The sequence below is a fragment of the Notolepis coatsorum genome (assembly GCF_963971535.1).
Source record: "Notolepis coatsorum genome assembly, chromosome: 14".
Classification (NCBI taxonomy): Eukaryota; Metazoa; Chordata; class Actinopteri; order Aulopiformes; family Paralepididae; genus Notolepis; species Notolepis coatsorum.
The window spans coordinates 83,022,742-83,040,647 of record NC_140178.1 but is presented as its reverse complement, the minus strand read 5'-3'; the positions used below and the strand labels follow the sequence as shown (position 1 = coordinate 83,040,647).

General features: G+C 45.6%; 1 protein-coding gene across 1 annotated transcript in view; it reads right to left on the bottom strand.

The window, feature by feature from the left end:
* Positions 1–17,136, bottom strand: part of LOC311239741 (uncharacterized protein) — a 39,351-nt gene extending 22,215 nt beyond the window's left edge. Inside the window, exon 1 of the mRNA XM_084328149.1 lies at positions 17,096–17,136. The gene's annotated coding sequence lies outside the window, so the exon portion shown is untranslated. The remainder of the gene's footprint in view (positions 1–17,095) is intronic.
* Positions 17,137–17,906: the final 770 nt, after the last annotated feature.

Below are 17,906 nucleotides of genomic sequence, written 5' to 3'. Positions count from 1 at the left end.
AAACAGATCCAATTTTCCTCTAACTAGTAGGAAAATAATTGTTGTTCTTATCAGTTTTGGAATATGGTGATGTAATTTATAGGCATGCTGCGGCATCAGCTCTTAAACCTCTGGATTCTGCATATCAGTTAGCTCTTAGGTTTATTAATGGTGACAGATACGATACTCACCATTGTGTCCTGTATGATAGGGTGGGTTGGCCTTCTCTTGCAGAAATGCGCAAAAAACACTGGTATTTATTTATTTAGATTTTTTAAATTATTTTAGAACATTATTTTTTTTTAATATTATTATTACTCTTTTGTGTTTTATTTTCTGTGAATATGGCTTTTATTATGTACCGTTTACATTTGTACAATCGTCGTTTCTGTAAATGAGGGAAACTTCAGAAGCTTAAGATTTTTAAAGGGGACATGCATTGCTATTCCTAGCACTATTTGGGCAACTTTACACAATTTCTGTGAGTCTATTGAACACAGAAAAAAAATGCATTGTTTTATATTTCTAATCAAGTACTCAAAAGCCACATTTTTCTCACTTTGGATTTCAGGCTGTGTTGGCCTGGCTCCGCCCATAAGCACTTTGAGTGACAGTCATCCACACAGTCTGCGACTGGCACAGAGAGAGATAGAGAGAGACTGAGGGGGATACTAATTAATTTCGCCACGGGGGGGCATAATCCCACGGGACAATGCATTGGTAACTTGTTTCAAATGACAATATATACCCCTGTGAATATTATTGTACGGATCGGAATACGGGAGTGCGCGTGAGAGCATGCGCACAGATATTACAGTGATATGCTGGTGCTCCCGACTGCAAGGGAGAGAGAGGGAGGGAGAGAGGGAGACAGAGGGACACACGGAGGCACAGAGCACTTACACACAACCTGTGTAAACGCTCCGTGTGTGTGTTAAAGAGAAGACCGGTCCCTCTCTCTCTCTCCATCTCTCTCCCTCCCTCTCTCTCGCTCGTCCGCTTATGCTCATCCATGGACGAGCAAGAGAGAGGGAGGGAGATAGATGGAGAGAGAGAGAGAGGGACTCGTCTTCTCTCAAACACACACACGGAGCGTTTACACTATGCGTTCTCTGCCTCGCTCTGTTTGAGGAAGTGAAGATATTTCCACTCGCTCTGCTGTTAGTTATGCAAATCAGTGCTATAGTCACGTCAGCAAAACTGTCAAATCAGAACAGCTTAGTTGAGTGAGGGAGGATCTCGTGAACTCGAGACTAGACTGATGAGTCAATATGATAATTAACGACACAGACCACATTGATATAATCCCCAATTGCTAGGAAAACATGCTAATCACTGGAAAAGGCCATTTATAATGCATGTCCCCTTTAAATAAAGGTTGAAATGAAATATCTGCAACCCTGTTAATTGTGCTGTTGCCTGTCTTGGCTAGGACGCTCTTGTAAATAATTTAAATTAAAAAAAAGATCTCAATGTGAATAATTTTTTTAATAAAGAGATCATTTAGAGCAGTTCCTTTAAGTCCTGGTGTTTTAATGCAGTCCACCAAGCAGACAGATAGTTCCTTTAGTCCCAACAGAGAGGGGTGACTGCAAGACGCCATCTCCTCCACTGTACTGGATATCAGTGGGGCTGTGGCCTAAAAATACCAGATAAAAAACAGTAACAATAAGAGTCTTGCAAAGTACAACGTTCACTCTCCCCAGAGTAATTGTAGATTGACAGGTTTGGCTGAGTGTTGTTTTTTTATGTTAGACATGTCTTGTCACTGGTACTTGATGATGCGTCACCTTAAAGGGATAGTTCAGAGTTTTGGACATCAAGTGGTATGAAATACTATAGTAGTATAGTTGATGCAGTGCCCGTACACACTGAGTCTCGTGGTTGGAGTTATGACCTGGCAGACGTTTTAATCACTCACAGCAGAAAACAGCGTGCCTCATTTTCTATGCTTCAAGACCCAGCATTTAGTGACTACAACACATCATGTCACTCTGAAGCATTTAGTGACGTCACACTGAGACTAGTTCAACACATCATGTCACTCTGAAGCATTTAGTGACGTCACACTGAGACTAGTTCAACACATCATGTCACTCTGAAGCATAGGAAATGTTTTCTGCTGTGGATGATTACAACTTTTGCCTGCAGGTTATTGTGTGGTGGAATAACACTTTTTTGTCTCATGACCTCATTTGCTGCCTGTCTGAAGCCTCCCGGTTTACTCAGAACCAGGCCAGAACTCAGACCAGGGTACTCTGTGAGTTAAACTAATGGAATCACACAGGGGGCGAAACTAGAGAGCGCCACCCGCCATTGGCGCTCAGTTTTTACGTTTGGCGCCTCCCACTGAGAGGTCTGCCCGCCGTGTGGCGGCCAATCAAATAGTCATGTGAAAACCGAAAATCATGATCCAATTCTGAGTGGAGTTCTCACTCGCTGTCTCAGCACAGACACGCAGCGCATTGCTGCTCCTACCCCTCCCCTACCTGTTTCTGTATGCTGCATGTAAACAGAGGACAGTCACCGTGACTGACGTTAGTCTAGTCAGAGGGAGGGACCTCCGTGAGCTGATGTTAGCTACTGTTACAAAATGACCCAGTCAACTATTCACTTTTAGTTTAATACATGAGGCATTGTGTAACGTTATCCAGCTGGCTAGCTACTGATAGCTCCCGACATCAACAACTGCTGCAGCAAGTGTCCAGTTACATCGCATGAGGGCTGCCGACTAGGGTCCAGGTGCAGCGCAGGAGAATCCTTTCATGCTGAATGTAAGAGTTTAGGGTCCAGCTGCAGCGCCGGAGAATCCTTGCTGGAGCTGGAGGCCACTCGAGTATACACACAGACAGTGGAGCTGTTTGCAGACAGCGAGGTGGCGATGTCTCGCAGATAATACAACTACAAGTATGATTATATAATATATATATTTTATTAACACTTTGATTGCCTAAGGTTAAATTCATGATATACCATCCGTTGCCAGCTCTATTTGTCTATGGAGAAGTTCCCCTTCTTTGCAGGGCTATAACTTTTTTAATTCTATTGCTAGATTGCCATTATTAGGGCCCATTCAATGTCCTATATGTATTGTTCAGGGTGTATGAACGTTAAACTTTTTCATTCACATATTCATACTAAAATATGATCTAAAGTATAAGTATGTTTTCATCTCTTTCTGCAGCTTTCTCCAGAACGTGATTTATAGCCCCAAATGCATTATATTGATGATCAAATACAGTTTGGTAGCGATCGGTGCCAGATGAAAAATTTCAAATGGACGTGCTTCTAGAAGTTTCTAGGTATCATCTGATGATGACCGGATGGGCGGGGGATCGTTTATAATTCCGTGGGCAACGTTATACCATTCATCTAATGTGGGTCAAATGTTCATCATAGCAGTTAGTGTCGAACACGGTAATACTACACGCTAAAACTCACCCCAGTCTCCGCGGGCCGTTGGGCGATCAGCGTGGGGTAGACAGTTTTCCATTATGGGATGTCGAAATACCCGGTCCATTTCCAGGTTGTATAATAGTATATACGTCCAAATCATGTTGTTTATCAAGTTATTGGCAACGGATCGCTATGTATTGTGTTGAGCTCGAGTCCCGGGAACTATAGCGAGTGCCCGGAAGTAATATGGGTGATCACCACTTCATCCACATGACTTTCTGTTTGGCGCTTCTGCCGATCGGCCACCAGATGGCGCTCTTGAACCGCTAGAGGATTGAGAGGAGCTCAGAACTGTGTGTGAAGGCTGCAGAGGGGAAATATGATTCCGATCACAGATATTAAAGACGAGTTAGGGCGTCCTCGGCAACTTTAGCATGGCTAGGAAAGACGCCTAAACACGTTTTCGGCACTTAAAGAAAGACAATTTTTATATAAAATAATAATAATTTTTTTTTATCAAAAAAAAGTTGACAGGTAAGAAATCTGCTTGGCGGGTAGATTATTCCCATCTACCCGCCACTGGCCGGTGAGTCAAAAAGTTAATTTCGCTCCCTGGAATCACATCAACTATACTACAGGCAAGTATTTCATACCATTTAAGAGTCCAAAAATCCAAACTATCCCTTTAACTCACAAGTCACTCAGTGCTTGGCCATGCCAAGTTTCCCCACATGCTGGGGTACAAGATGGGCCAAACAGGGTATTATGTTGCTTGGAGTTTAATCAAATCACACTCTCTGTGTCAGATTTTAGCATTGGCTAAAATACCTGTATCAATACTAGGGATGGGTACCTTTCACATTTGAACCGATACGGTACCGGTACCTGTGAATCGATACCGGTACCCAACGGTACCTTTTTTCGGTACTTTAGTCTAAAAAAAATTTATTTACCTACCTCAGTTGTGAAAAAAAAATCCTAACTTCAAATAACTACAATTTCGACCGTTTTCAGCTTGCCATTGCTCCAACTGCTTTGTTGTTGAATCAAGTCAAATCCTAGGTACGCATATATTGTGCGTGTGAACGTTGACATGAAAAGAAAAAAGGTAAAAAAAAAGAAAAAAAAAAAAAAAAAAAGAAGGAAAATCTTTTTTTTTTCTTTTTCTTTTGGTATCTCACTTGAATCGATACTCGGTAGTACCGACGTGTTTCGGTTCGGTACCTCAAAAGAACCGAATTCGGTACCCATCCCTAATCAATACATCCCTGGAAGACAATCGTTCACTAGGTCAAACTTTTAATTTGTTCAACATAATCACTTATGCTCAACCAATGCTCAACCAGTGTATTGAAGAGTATACTCTTTGTTTGGATTGTAATAAGGGAGGGGGGGTGTGTGTGTGGACAGATAACTGGTTTGCCAGCTAACCACTTATTTGAAATCAACCAGATATTAGAGCCATATGGAATCCGTAATCACGGAATCGTGGAATTGAGCAATAAAAATGGAATCAACTATATAAAAAAAATTAAATAAAAAATTTACTTTTTTTTTTATGTTGTGGGACTTGTACAGCACTTTGTTCAACTTTGTCAGTGCTGTACAGTTTAAACCTTTTAAAATCTTAGACAAACAAAACACTTTGCTTTCATGAAATATTGTAAGCTGTAGTGTTGTCACGATACTGGAATTTCGACTTCGATACGATACCTTGAAAAGTATCGATAATTCGATACCATTTCGATATAAAAAAAAATATATATATATATATATATTTTTTTTTTTTATATAAACAAATTTAGCTTTTGTTGCTGGTTGATTCTCCTCAGCTTCGAGTCTGGTACTATAAGAGAAGATAAATATAACACTTTTAAAACCCTTTGTTTATCTTTAGATCACACATTTAAAAATAACTGTTCATCTCACTTCAATTATTTTTATTGCAAATGCAGAACATGGTATTTTCTCAAGCAGTAAACACTGTAATCTGTGTTGCATGTACCTCACAAACTGAACAGTTAGTAACAGTTTCGATTTTTATTTAAAGATAACGAGAGCAAGCGAGAGAGAGAGGTATCGGTAGATAGAGAGAGAGAGAGAGAGAGAGAGAGAGAGAGAGAGAGAGAGAGAGAGAGAGAGAGAGAGAGAGAGGGGTAGCGGTAGATAGAGAGAGAGAGAGAGAGAGAGAGAGAGAGAGAGAGAGAGAGAGAGAGAGAGAGAGAGAGAGAGAGAGGTAGCGGTAGATATAGAGAGAGACAGAGAGAGAGAGAGGCTATGCTCGGAGCATTTTAGTAACGTTACATTTTCAACAAGATTGCTGCTATTTAAACACTTGATGGAAACGGGGTGACATTAACCTTATGTCGACTGTAGTATTGTATGACCTCGACATAACGTTTACACGTTAACGTTACTCCGTTTCCATGCAGTAATTATAAAGGTGCCAGCTAAGCTAAGGGAGCTAACTGCTAGCAGTAGCCAACGTTAGCTGGTAGCTGTAACGTTACAACGAATCAGCTGTTGATATTATGCGCCATCAGTAGACAACGTATCATGTATTAAACTAGAGTTAATGGTTTAATGCTTCAGTCACAGTGACGTTGAAAGAGCAGCTGTCACGAACCTCTCATTTCTTTATGGAGATCCTCGTTGGCACTGCTCTAACACCGCTTGCAAATAGCATTGGGGAAGCTTTAGCTTGTCCTTCGTTGTTTACTTCAAACCCGAAGTACCTCCAAACAGCACTTCTGCTGTTTTCTTTATCCACAAGCACAAGTTGCGGAGGCTCTGCATTTGCCATCATTTTCAGCTAAAAGCTCTTGTTTACAAATACAAACTGAAGACTGCTCTGTGAGGGGGAGGGCTGGACTCGGAGCAGGCGGAACAGCGCGTCAACAACTTGCTGTAGAACACTCGCCAGCTTGTACCGATACTGCAGAAAGTATCGGTATTTCGGGAAATGAGTATCGAAGCCGTTTTAAATATTCAGTATCGATATGTATCGATACTTCGATATTTTTGACAACACTAGTAAGCTGTCATTTGAGGCTTTATAAAAGCAGCACAATGAACACAAATCTGTCAGTGCCGAGTCCGACCTCATCTTAAATAACAAACAGCATTGCTTGTTGTAGTTAACAAAGAGAGGCAGAGTTGATTTTGCTAAAATATATATAATTTTTTATTTATTTTTTTAATAATCGAATTTTATTTTCATATTCGAATCCCCTGCCCATCGAACTAAGCTTCGAAGCTTCGAAGTATTTAAGACAGCCCTATTAAATGGACTGTTATATCTTATTAAATTGTGGACATTTATTCATCCCGACTTATTAGACACTATTTCTGATGGTAAAATTTGCGTACAAAGCAAAATACAGAATTCTGAAATATTAAAACGAAAAAAACGGAATTTGAAAAAAGATTTAATGGAATTTGGAAAAAAATTAAACGGATTTCATATGGCTCTACCAGATATTCATAACGTTTCATTTGGAAATAATTTTTATACTGATATCAAATAGATGTCATATCACATTGTAACTGGTATTGGAAAACTCAATACCATAATAATGTCAAAACTAGCAAAGAGTCTACCCAAAAAGAGTAGATTCCTGAACTCCTACAGTCTCAGGTCGCTTTCACACCTGAGCTCTTTGGTCCGCCTTAATCGAACCCTAGTTTGTTTCCTAGGATAGTCCGGTTGGTTTTGGGTGGTGTGAAAGCTCATTCGAACTCTGGTGTGGACCAAACAAGTGAACTCCAATGTAGCTCTATAGCCAAAATGGCCAATATGTGCCCACTTCTATCATTGGAGTGGATGCGTCAACTCTGCTGGACTCCAATGGTGATCTGCACGGCCTCAGCCAGCTAATCACCCAACCCACACGTGTATGTGAATCAACTGAGACTACCATTGACCTCATTCTGACCATCGACAAGTCCAAGATCTCCAATAAAGGGGTTATAGCATGCGGGTTAAGCGATCATTATATGATATTCTGTACCCGCAAAAAGCTAAAACAAAAGGCCGGCTGTCACAAAACAGTCACATCTAGAGAGACCTCAAAACCTACTCTAGCGAGGCCTTTAACCTAGAACTGGAGAGCCTGGACTGGTCAGAAGAGCTCAGTGGTACACTAGTTGAAGAAACATGGCTTGGTTTCAAAACCAAATTCTCAACAATATTAAACGACATGGCCCCCCCTAAGAACCACCAGAGTAAAAAATCACGCTGAGCCATGGATGCACTCCGAAATATTGACCACTATGAAAACCAGAAACAAAAAATGCTCTTAGTTTCATAAAAGTCAGTCAAAGCTTACCAAAAGCTCGAGCAGTGAACTCTAAGCCCACGTGACTGAAATCAAACTGCAAAGAAACAGACTAAGAAATGAAGTAAACTCCATGATCAAAACTGCAAAAAAAAAATTCATCAATGACAAAACTGGGGAAAACTAAAATAAACCCTGTGAACTTTGGAAATTACTCAATAATCAACTAGGCTGCAGTAAAAAACTTAAAACCAGATTTTCAAACATAAACATAAAGACGGACAACACGCTCATCACAGACAAGCTGGATGTGGCCAATTACTTAAAAATTTTCTTCACAAACATAGCCACAACACTGGTAAATAAACTACCCACCCACTCAGGGCATTTTGGGGTAGAACACATCATAGCCTACTATAATAACCTAGGGGTCCGCAAAGACGATTTCAAACTAGAAATGGTAACAGCTGAGGTACTCAAAAAACTGAGCGCCCTCCAACCTAACAAGGCCACTGGCCATGACAATATCCCCTCCAAATTCCTCAGAGACTCAGAAGCCGCCATCACCCCAGTCATCACACATAATAAACCTCTCCATAAAACAGGTACACGTACCCAAAGACTTCAAAATTGCAAGAGTAACCCCCCTGCACAAAAAGGGCAGCAAGTTAGACCCAGGCAACTAGCGCCCTGTTTCTATTCTTACCTCCATCTTGAAAGTCATGGAAAAGATAGTATACAAACAGGTCGAAAAGTACCTTGCGGAAGGAAATCTAATCTTCGAATTCTAATTTGGCTTCAGAACATCCCACTCCACTGACACATGCCTTCTCTAGTTGAACGACCACATGAAACAAGAGGTGGACGCGGGCAAATACTGCGGCATGGTCATGCTGGACCTACAAAAGGCCTTCGACACTGTCAATCACTCCATTCTGATTGACAAGCTAAAAGCAATTGGTTTTGATAGTCTATCAGTGAGCTGGATGCAATCCTAAGAGAACAGATGGTGGAGGTAAACGGTACCCTATCCCCCCCGCGTCTATGCCAAATACAACGCAGTTCGGTTTCCGGGTTCCTCTGATTGGCCACTAAGCCCACGTGACCGCGTGCTAGCACGCCCCCCTTATCGCCCGCTGCCGCGCTGTGAAGCGGAAGAGCCAGCGAGGCGACGCAAGGCGGTGGTTTCAGCAGCAGCGGCCGTCTTCTTCGGAGGCGGCTCGTTCTTATTAATCCCTAATGTCATGTATGTTGTGTATGTCATAAATGTCGATATGAATTGAAAATGGGGGACCCTGATGTAAACAAGACGAAAGTCTTTCTCTGGTCGGCATCCCCTTAACAATTGTGTGTATTGCGCCAAAGGGAACACAGTTTCTTGAGTCTGGCGTTGTTGTACTTTATCTATTTAGCACTTATTGCCCGTGCTAATAATAGTAACGTCAAGTCCAACCGTGCATTACCGCACCGGAGGATTTACACCGGAGCAGCAGCACCACGGAGGATCTACACCTGCCCGTGGGACCATCGCCCAAGCCCGTCTCTGCCGGAGCAGAGACTTGACGGCTCTCATCTGCGCGGAGCGCACCCTGGGATCACCACTGCTTTCCCCGCTGCCACAGGGGTGACATCGCCCCCTTGAACCCTGGACTTGCATAGAGCTTTGGCCCCCTCTGCTGGCTTACAACCGGTAGTACACCCTTTCCCAGAAGATCCCTAGATAATTACTTAATATTCACTATTGATTTACCTGCACATTCTATTTGCCTTATAAGCGCAACTAAGTAATGTAATCTAATCCCTTTTATGTAATAAATATTGTAAACTAGTATTCTGTGTGGAAAACCGTGTTATTGTTGGAGTGTTCAAATCTAATAATACTTATGTACAGTATTGGCCAGGAGTACATACACGGTAGTGATTCAATGATATCAGTACTTGATTAATACAGTCAGGGAATTGTACCCCTCAGTTACAATTGGTCCTTCGAGCCGGAGATAATAATTAGCGTAATATTAATATAATATTAATATTGGCATGGCCGATGACGAACACTCCACAAACGGTTCTCCTAAGCTAGATCGCCCGCAGCGCAGACGACAGCCACCTCCCTACCTAGAGGCATACTCTGTCAGTCCAATACCTAGCTTTAAAGGGAAGTTAAACGCGGAAAAAGTAGAAAGTAAAATTATGTCCGACCCTAACAACCAGGTTACCCCGACCACAGAGGCCCTAGTGGGTGCTAATGTAACTGACCAAGCTCACGGTGGGGACCAGGAGGGAACTGACACGACTTTACCCCCAGACAATACCGAACAAATAGCCCCCGATCAGCCCCGGGAGGAAGACAACCCTAAAGAGACGCGCACCCAGGAGACGGATCTCCTCGGTACGCAACAGGAGAATGGATCTCCAACCAGTACTGCCGGGAGCCGATCGCCCCGAACGGCGTCTTCCCCCAGCGAGGCGGACAAGATGCTGGCGCAGGCACTCATCGCCACCCTGGCAGCCTCCACCGAACGCGATCGACTTCAAGCGCAACAGACGTGCGAGCGCGAACATTACGCAGGTGAGCGAGAGCGCTTCCAGGCGCAACAAAAGAGCGAAGACGACCGAATAAGACTGGAGACCAGACGCCTCCAGACAGAAGAGAACATCGAGCGAAGCCGCGCCGACGTCGCAAATGCACAGCTCCACGCCGCCCATGCCAGCGCCAATGCCCAGCGCGACGTCGCCAATGCGCAGCGCGACGCCGCCAATGCCCAGCGCGAAGCAGCGCGCGACGCAGCCCATGCCCGGCGCGAGGCAGAGCGCGACCGGATGCAGGCGGAGCTGATGGACAAACTGGTTGCCATGGCGACACCCCCTCACTCCGCACGGAGCTCCCAGAGATCGTCCAGACACGGGTCTAGGACACATTCCCCTACCCGACGAAGCCCCCCTTCACCCCGCCTACAGGAGGATCCTGTTCACGTCTCCGAACCCCCTCCCCAGCCGGTCCATACGAGACCCAGCAACCGGGTAACGGAACCGGACCACGCCGAGAGACTGAACAGACGACTCCAGGTCCTAGCAGAGGGAGATGAGGAGGAAGAGGAGTGTCAAGCCGACCAACAGCAACGTGCTCTGGCCCAGGAGGCCCAGTACAGCCCCGACCAGCAGCCACGTACTCAGGACCAGGAGGTCCAGTACAGCCCAGAAGTCAGCCCCGAGGCCCTGCGCTACAAACCCCCGACTCAACTCACGGGTGAGTTTGACGCACCGTCAGCCCCGAGGAACAGCACCTGGGTACCCGACCTTCGGTACCCACCAAGTACCAGCCCAAGACGACACGCAAGAGGAGACTCGCCTAGGAGGCCTCTCCCCCAACGCTCACCGATGTATCAGTCACCCACAGCGTCATACATTGCCACGCCGTCAATCCCAGACTTCGTCTATGAGAATAGAGCACAGTACACGGAGCTCCGGATGTGCCTAGAGACAATGATGGTGGATGTCGCTGATGAACGCCACAAGTATGCAATATTACTGAAGCACCTGAAAGTACCGCGAGCGCACAATATAGCGCTGGCCTACGCCTCCTCTTCGACACCATACACAGCGGCCCTTGCAGCGCTGGACCAGAGATATGGACGTATATGGGATTACGTAATAGAAGAGATAAGGCATATTGACCGCCTACCCCCAGCCACAGACAATCGAGCACTGGACGACCTGTCCATCAGAGTGCAGTCCCTGGTAGGGATGCTGGGAGCGCAGAGGGAAAAGGGTAGGCATGAGCTATACGCCAACTCTAATGTTGAGAGGATTTTGGAGAAGCTGCCACCCGCAAGACAGGAGCGCTTTCGGCGGCAGAGGGACTACCGCGACCCCGACGGCCCCGAGCCATCCCTCCTCGATCTAGCCGACTTCCTGGCGAGAGAAGTCAGCAGCTTACGGCTAGATACATTCGGACGGAGCACCCCTGGCTCCAGAGAAGGACCCAGGAGAATAAATGATGGAAGAAGATCGGTGACTGTCATGCACCAATCAGAGTCAGTACCGCAGCACTCCAACCACAACACCCCCTCGACGAAAGAGGACCAGTGGAAGATTGAGTGCCAGTACTGTGAGGGAGAACATCGGCTCCATCAGTGCGAAGATTTCAAGAAGCTGACCACGGATGATGTGAGCCAGTGGGTCAAGGACCACCGCCGCTGCGCGCGCAGCCACCTAGCAGCTGAGTGCCACCTGAAGAAAAAGTGCAGCAGGTGCGGTGGCACCCACCTGGAGGTCCTGCACGACATCAACAAGCGTCACCCAGGACAACAGAGTGGGCCCGTCGCGGTCATGTACCACGCCGAGGCGGTGGCACCAGAACCAAAGTTCCACCAGACCGCTCCCCTCTGTCCCGACTGCTACGGCAGACACTGGCGGACAAGGTGCGACTCGTACCATATAGAGTCTACGTCACCACCCGAGACAGGAGTGCTCCACATTGACCAGCACAGCGAGACCCCCCGAGTGCTCCTCAAAGTGGTCAGAGTGCTCCTGAGCCACGGGGACAAAGTCATGGACACTTACGCCGTCCTTGATGACGGGTCAGAAAAGACCCTTCTGCTCGCGTCCGCTGCGGCCCAGCTGGGACTGCGGGGGAGCGAGAACCAAATGACGATTCGGACAATAAGAAGAGATTTAAAGACGATAAAGGGCGAGAATGTCTCCTTCACTATCGCAGCAAGCGGGCAGCCAGAGCGACGGTACAAGATCACAAATGCTTTCACCAGCCAAGAAATAGGACTCTCGCAGTACACCTACCCTGTCACCAAGTTGATGGATAAATATGTGCACCTGCGCCAATTACCTATCCCGCTCATGGACGGCGCTACCCCGACCCTGTTGATAGGCTCCGACCATGCAGAACTCATAGTCCCGATAGACCGGGTCCATACAGGACCCAGAGGTTGTCCTGCAGCAGTCGAGACCCGCCTAGGATGGACATTACAAGGGCCCCTCGCTAAATCTCTCAACCGAACAGCAGCCACTAGTTGCCTCCACTCCAGAGCGATAGAAGAAGACACCGGCCTCTCCCCCGTACAGCAGAGGCTATTGACATTAAGTGAGAGGCCCGTGAGAGAACCGTGGGTACCAGAGGGAGTTCGGAACTCCACCCCCCTCAGCTGCGCTTCAGACGTAGCTGACCTCGAACCCAGCACCCCAAGCGACTCCTTGACGGGGCGGCCGGGACCGGCCCCTCCTCACACGGGGTACAGAGCGAACAAGAGAAACAGACGGAGGAGGAGAAAGCACAGCCAAGCCAAGATCAAAGCAGTCTCAGGCCCGCTTCCTCCTAAGCCCCCCTTCATCCCGTCCAGCCGTCATGACCATAGACCAGTCACCACCCCGAGCTGCGTGGCCGGCCGGCCGCGTAAGCAAAGTGACCACTGGTGCCGACGGAAAGGTCAGAGTGGCAGAAGTGCTCGGCCAAGGGCGGATCTACAACCGACCCGTGGCGAGGCTGATCGAGTCGCCAAGGCTCCCCGACTTGCCTAATGACGACCATGACCCCTGACTTTGTGACCTGCCCGACCCCTCACAGACATTGAGTAGTGGACAGTGCGGTTAATCTGTCCCTGCTTAGCTAATTAGGTGGGACTAATTAGGGGGCGGCTGTTACAAAGGGTCAGATTAAACCGAATATATATATTTATTGCCTGAGATCCCATGTATAATATTTGTGTATCGTTTGATATCCCCTGTATATTCTTTGTACAATATGCACGGAATATCCCTTTAGTCTAGCAGGACAGACCATATTATTCGTTCCCCTATTGGAAGCGATCCCCTGGCGTCAGGTACAGAGTAAAGCCTTACCCCCTCGAGCTGACTTGAAAGCTACCGCCGGGACTTGCCCAGGCATGCCCGCTTTCGCCCACGGCTACGAGACCGAGAGGCGACAGAAGTGCGATAGGTACTATTTGTTCACGGTACATATATATATGGCGCAAGAAATGTAGAACCCCCCTTTGCAGTTCACTTTCAGTTCGCCTTCAGTTCAGTCTGGTTCAGTTACCGAGTAAAGCCTTACCCACTACGCAACGTGCGGTACAGCAGGGCTCGCATGGCCCCAATATAGTCTCGTGTTATCCTAAATACGTCTGTTTGTCGTATCGTTCTCTATTCATTAGTAAACCTTCATTACGAGTCAAAGACCACGTGGAGTGAGTAATTGTGCGTCGACATAGAGCACTTATTGCCCGTGCTAATAATAGTAACGTCAAGTCCAACCGTGCATTACCGCACCGGAGGATTTACACCGGAGCAGCAGCACCACGGAGGATCTACACCTGCCCGTGGGACCATCGCCCAAGCCCGTCTCTGCCGGAGCAGAGACTTGACGGCTCTCATCTGCGCGGAGCGCACCCTGGGATCACCACTGCTTTCCCCGCTGCCACAGGGGTGACATCGCCCCCTTGAACCCTGGACTTGCATAGAGCTTTGGCCCCCTCTGCTGGCTTACAACCGGTAGTACACCCTTTCCCAGAAGATCCCTAGATAATTACTTAATATTCACTATTGATTTACCTGCACATTTTATTTGCCTTATAAGCGCAACTAAGTAATGTAATCTAATCCCTTTTATGTAATAAATATTGTAAACTAGTATTCTGTGTGGAAAACAGTGTTATTGTTGGAGTGTTCAAATCTAATAATACTTATGTACAGTATTGGCCAGGAGTACATACACGGTAGTGATTCAATGATATCAGTACTTGATTAATACAGTCAGGGAATTGTACCCCTCAGTTACAGTCGCGCTACTGGAGAAAAAGACGCTGGTACCCTTGACAGTTAAAAAAAAATTACTTTATTCATTCCAGATGTAGCTTATTTTTCCAATCATATTGTACTGAACAAAGATTAGCAACACATTTTCTTGCGGTGAATTCCTGCCTGAACATTCAAGACATGCTGTATTGCGTGGGGCTTTTAGAGAGGAAGATCCGTAGGACATCACAACGTCGATTCCTGAACGCAACCTCTTTGATAGAGGAGAGATTACACCCATGCAGCCTCGAGTGTCGTGTGCAGTGTAAACAAACATTGTTTATGAGAACACATCCAAAGGGAACACAGTTTCTTGAGTCTGGCGTTGTTGTACTTTATCTATTTAGTGTTACTTTTGGGAGTAGTGGGGGAGAAATTAATGAATGAAAACTTTATTTAACAGATTGCAGAATGGGTACAATACAGTACGGCGCAATACACACAATTGTTAAGGGGATGCAGACCAGAGAAAGACTTTAGTCTTGTTTACATCAGGGTCCCCCATTTTCAATTCATAGACATTTATGACATACACAACATACATGACATTAGGGATTAATAAGAACGAGCCGCCTCGGAAGAACACGGCCGCTGCTGCTGAAACCACCGCCTCGCGTCGCCTCGCTGGCTCTTCCGCTTCACAGCGCGGCAGCGGGCGATAAGGGGGGGTGCTAGCGCCCGGTCACGTGGGCTTAGTGGCCAATCAGAGGAACCCGGAAACCGAACTGCGTTGTATTTGGCATAGACGCATCCCCCCCCCCCCCCCCCCCCAGTGAGCTGTGGTGTTCCACAAGGAAGCATACTAGGACCGCTACTGTTCCTAATTTATGCAAATTACATGTCGTCAGCTTGTGACTGCAACTTGTTCCTGTTCACGGACGACTCAGCCCTGCTGGTCTCTGACAAGAACAAGTTACAGGTTGAAAAAACCCTCAGCTCGGAACTAGGCAAAATCTGCACCTGGCTCGCTGACAACAAACTATCATTACACCTGGGTAAAACAGAGTCCATTCTCTTCGGTTCAAATAACAAAGTCAGCAAGGCCGATGGCTTCTAAGTTACAGTGGGTGACAATATTGTCACAAGGAAAGATTAAATTACATACCTAGGTTCCATCCTAGGGGCTAATCTTTCCTGTGACAAAATGGCATCCAATGTAATAAAAAAAAGTCAACCAACGAACTAGATTCTTTTACCGGATCTCTTCTCTGGTAAACAAGAATACCCTGAAGACTCTGGCAGGAGCACTCATTCAAGGGTACTACGACTATGCTTGCACCTCATGGTACCAAAGCACCTCAAAGGGGCTAAAAACTAAATTACAAACATCACAAAACAAACTGGTCAGACTACTGCTTGACCTTACTCCTAGAACCCACCTCACCCCTGCCCACTTTGACAACCTAGGATGGCTTAGAGTAGACGACAGAGTACAGCAACTTGCAATGGGCCTGGTCTACAAGATACACTATACGACTAAGGTACCCATGTACATGTCAAAATACTTCCCAAAGGTCAGTGAATACCACGACCACAACACCAGAGGAAGCTCAACAAATCATGTTAAACCCAGATTCGGCTCAAACAAGGGACTAAACACGTTTTGCAATTATGCCACATCAATGTGGAACGCCCTACCCAAAGCTGTAAAGGAATGTGAATCCCTACCCACATTCAAAACCGCTCTTAAAGAGCACCTACGGGAGGCTGCAATTCGCATGTATATATTCTCTCCCCGCCGTATGTATATTTCTCTCCCACCCACCCCCTGCAAATGTAGTCTCCTCCCCACCGTATGTATATTTCTCTCCCACCCACCCACCCCCTCCTAATGTACAGTCCCCTCCCCATCATATGTACTATGTCAGTATCTATGAGTAACAGTACTGTATATTTGAATAGCGTTTATGTCACAAATGTATCAGTACTAAATACCTGTATGTCCCTATGCCATAAATGTCATGTATGTTGTGTATGTCATAAATGTCAATATGAATTGAAAATGGGGGACCCTGATGTAAACAAGACAAACGTCTTTCTCTGGTCTGCATCCCCTTAACAATTGTGTGTATTGAGCCGTACTGTATTGTACCCATTCTGCAATCTGTTAAATAAAGTGTTCATTCATTTAAAGAGGACTGTTGTTTATCGTGCCATCAATCATTGGAATAACTGCCAACTGAACATACGTAAATTGAATAGCAAAGTGTCTTTCAAATACCACCTGAGAATAGTTACTTAAATATGTGAGCAAAATATTCTGATGTTGATAAAGATGTCTACAGTGTTTTACTGTTTTTAGATTATCATTGTTAATTAAGTGAATTGTGATTGTCATATGCATGTATTGTTATGTTTTTGTTGTCTTTCTGTGTGGACCCCAGGAAGACTAGCTCGCCACTTAGGTGGCAGCTAATGGGGATCCTTTTAAACAATAAACAATAAACCAAAGACTATGAAGCCCTAGTGTAATTCCCTCTTATGCGATGATGACAGTCAGCAACACGTTCTTTATAGTACTGGTGGGATTTATTTAGTAAACATTTAGTTAGCAGCACTTTAGCTCCATGGCTTGGGCCTACACATAGCTAACAACCACAACACCAAAACGTACCTTACAAAACATGATACCTTACCTAAGAGAGGACATTATGGGGACTGTATCATCTTCTTGACCTTGTAACAATGACAATAAAGATCATTCTATTCTATTCTATTGACCTTATGAACTCTTTACAAGAAGAAGTGAAACTATCTCTTTACAAGAAGAAGTGAAAATCTCTTAAATCCGCGGAGATTTTGACATGCGTGCGTCGGCATAAAACGTCCCCGGACACTGTGGGCTTCAACCATTAGTTCCGCCATTAAACTAGCAGCATTCAATGTTGACGCCCTGACCCTCCAGATGTGTTCTGCACATTTACCACTAGAGGGAAGAATGTCACCATGTATGTCGCGCCTTACGCTCCTTACTTTTCTTATCCAGCAGAGGGCAGTACACTCACTCACCCACTCATTGATTGATTGATTGATTGATTGATTGATTGATTGATTGATTGATTGATTGATTGATTGATTGATTGAAAAGTTTATTAACAGATTGCAGAATGGGTACAATACAGTACAGCTCAATACACACAATTATTAAGGGCATGCAGACCAGAGAAAGACTTTCGTCTTGTCTACATCATGGTCTCCCATTTTCAATTCATCATAACATATATGACATACAGATAGACAGTACTGCTACATCTATACATTTATGACATACCAGATTTACAAATACAGTACTGTTCGTGATACAAGTATATTCATTTGACGTAGAAACTGTACATTGGAGGAGGTTGGGTGGGTGGGTGGGTGGGTGGGGGGGGCTTGGGTAGGTGGGGTGGGGGGGGGGACTGTACATTGGAGGCAGTTGGGTGGGTGGGGTGGGGGGGGGTAGGC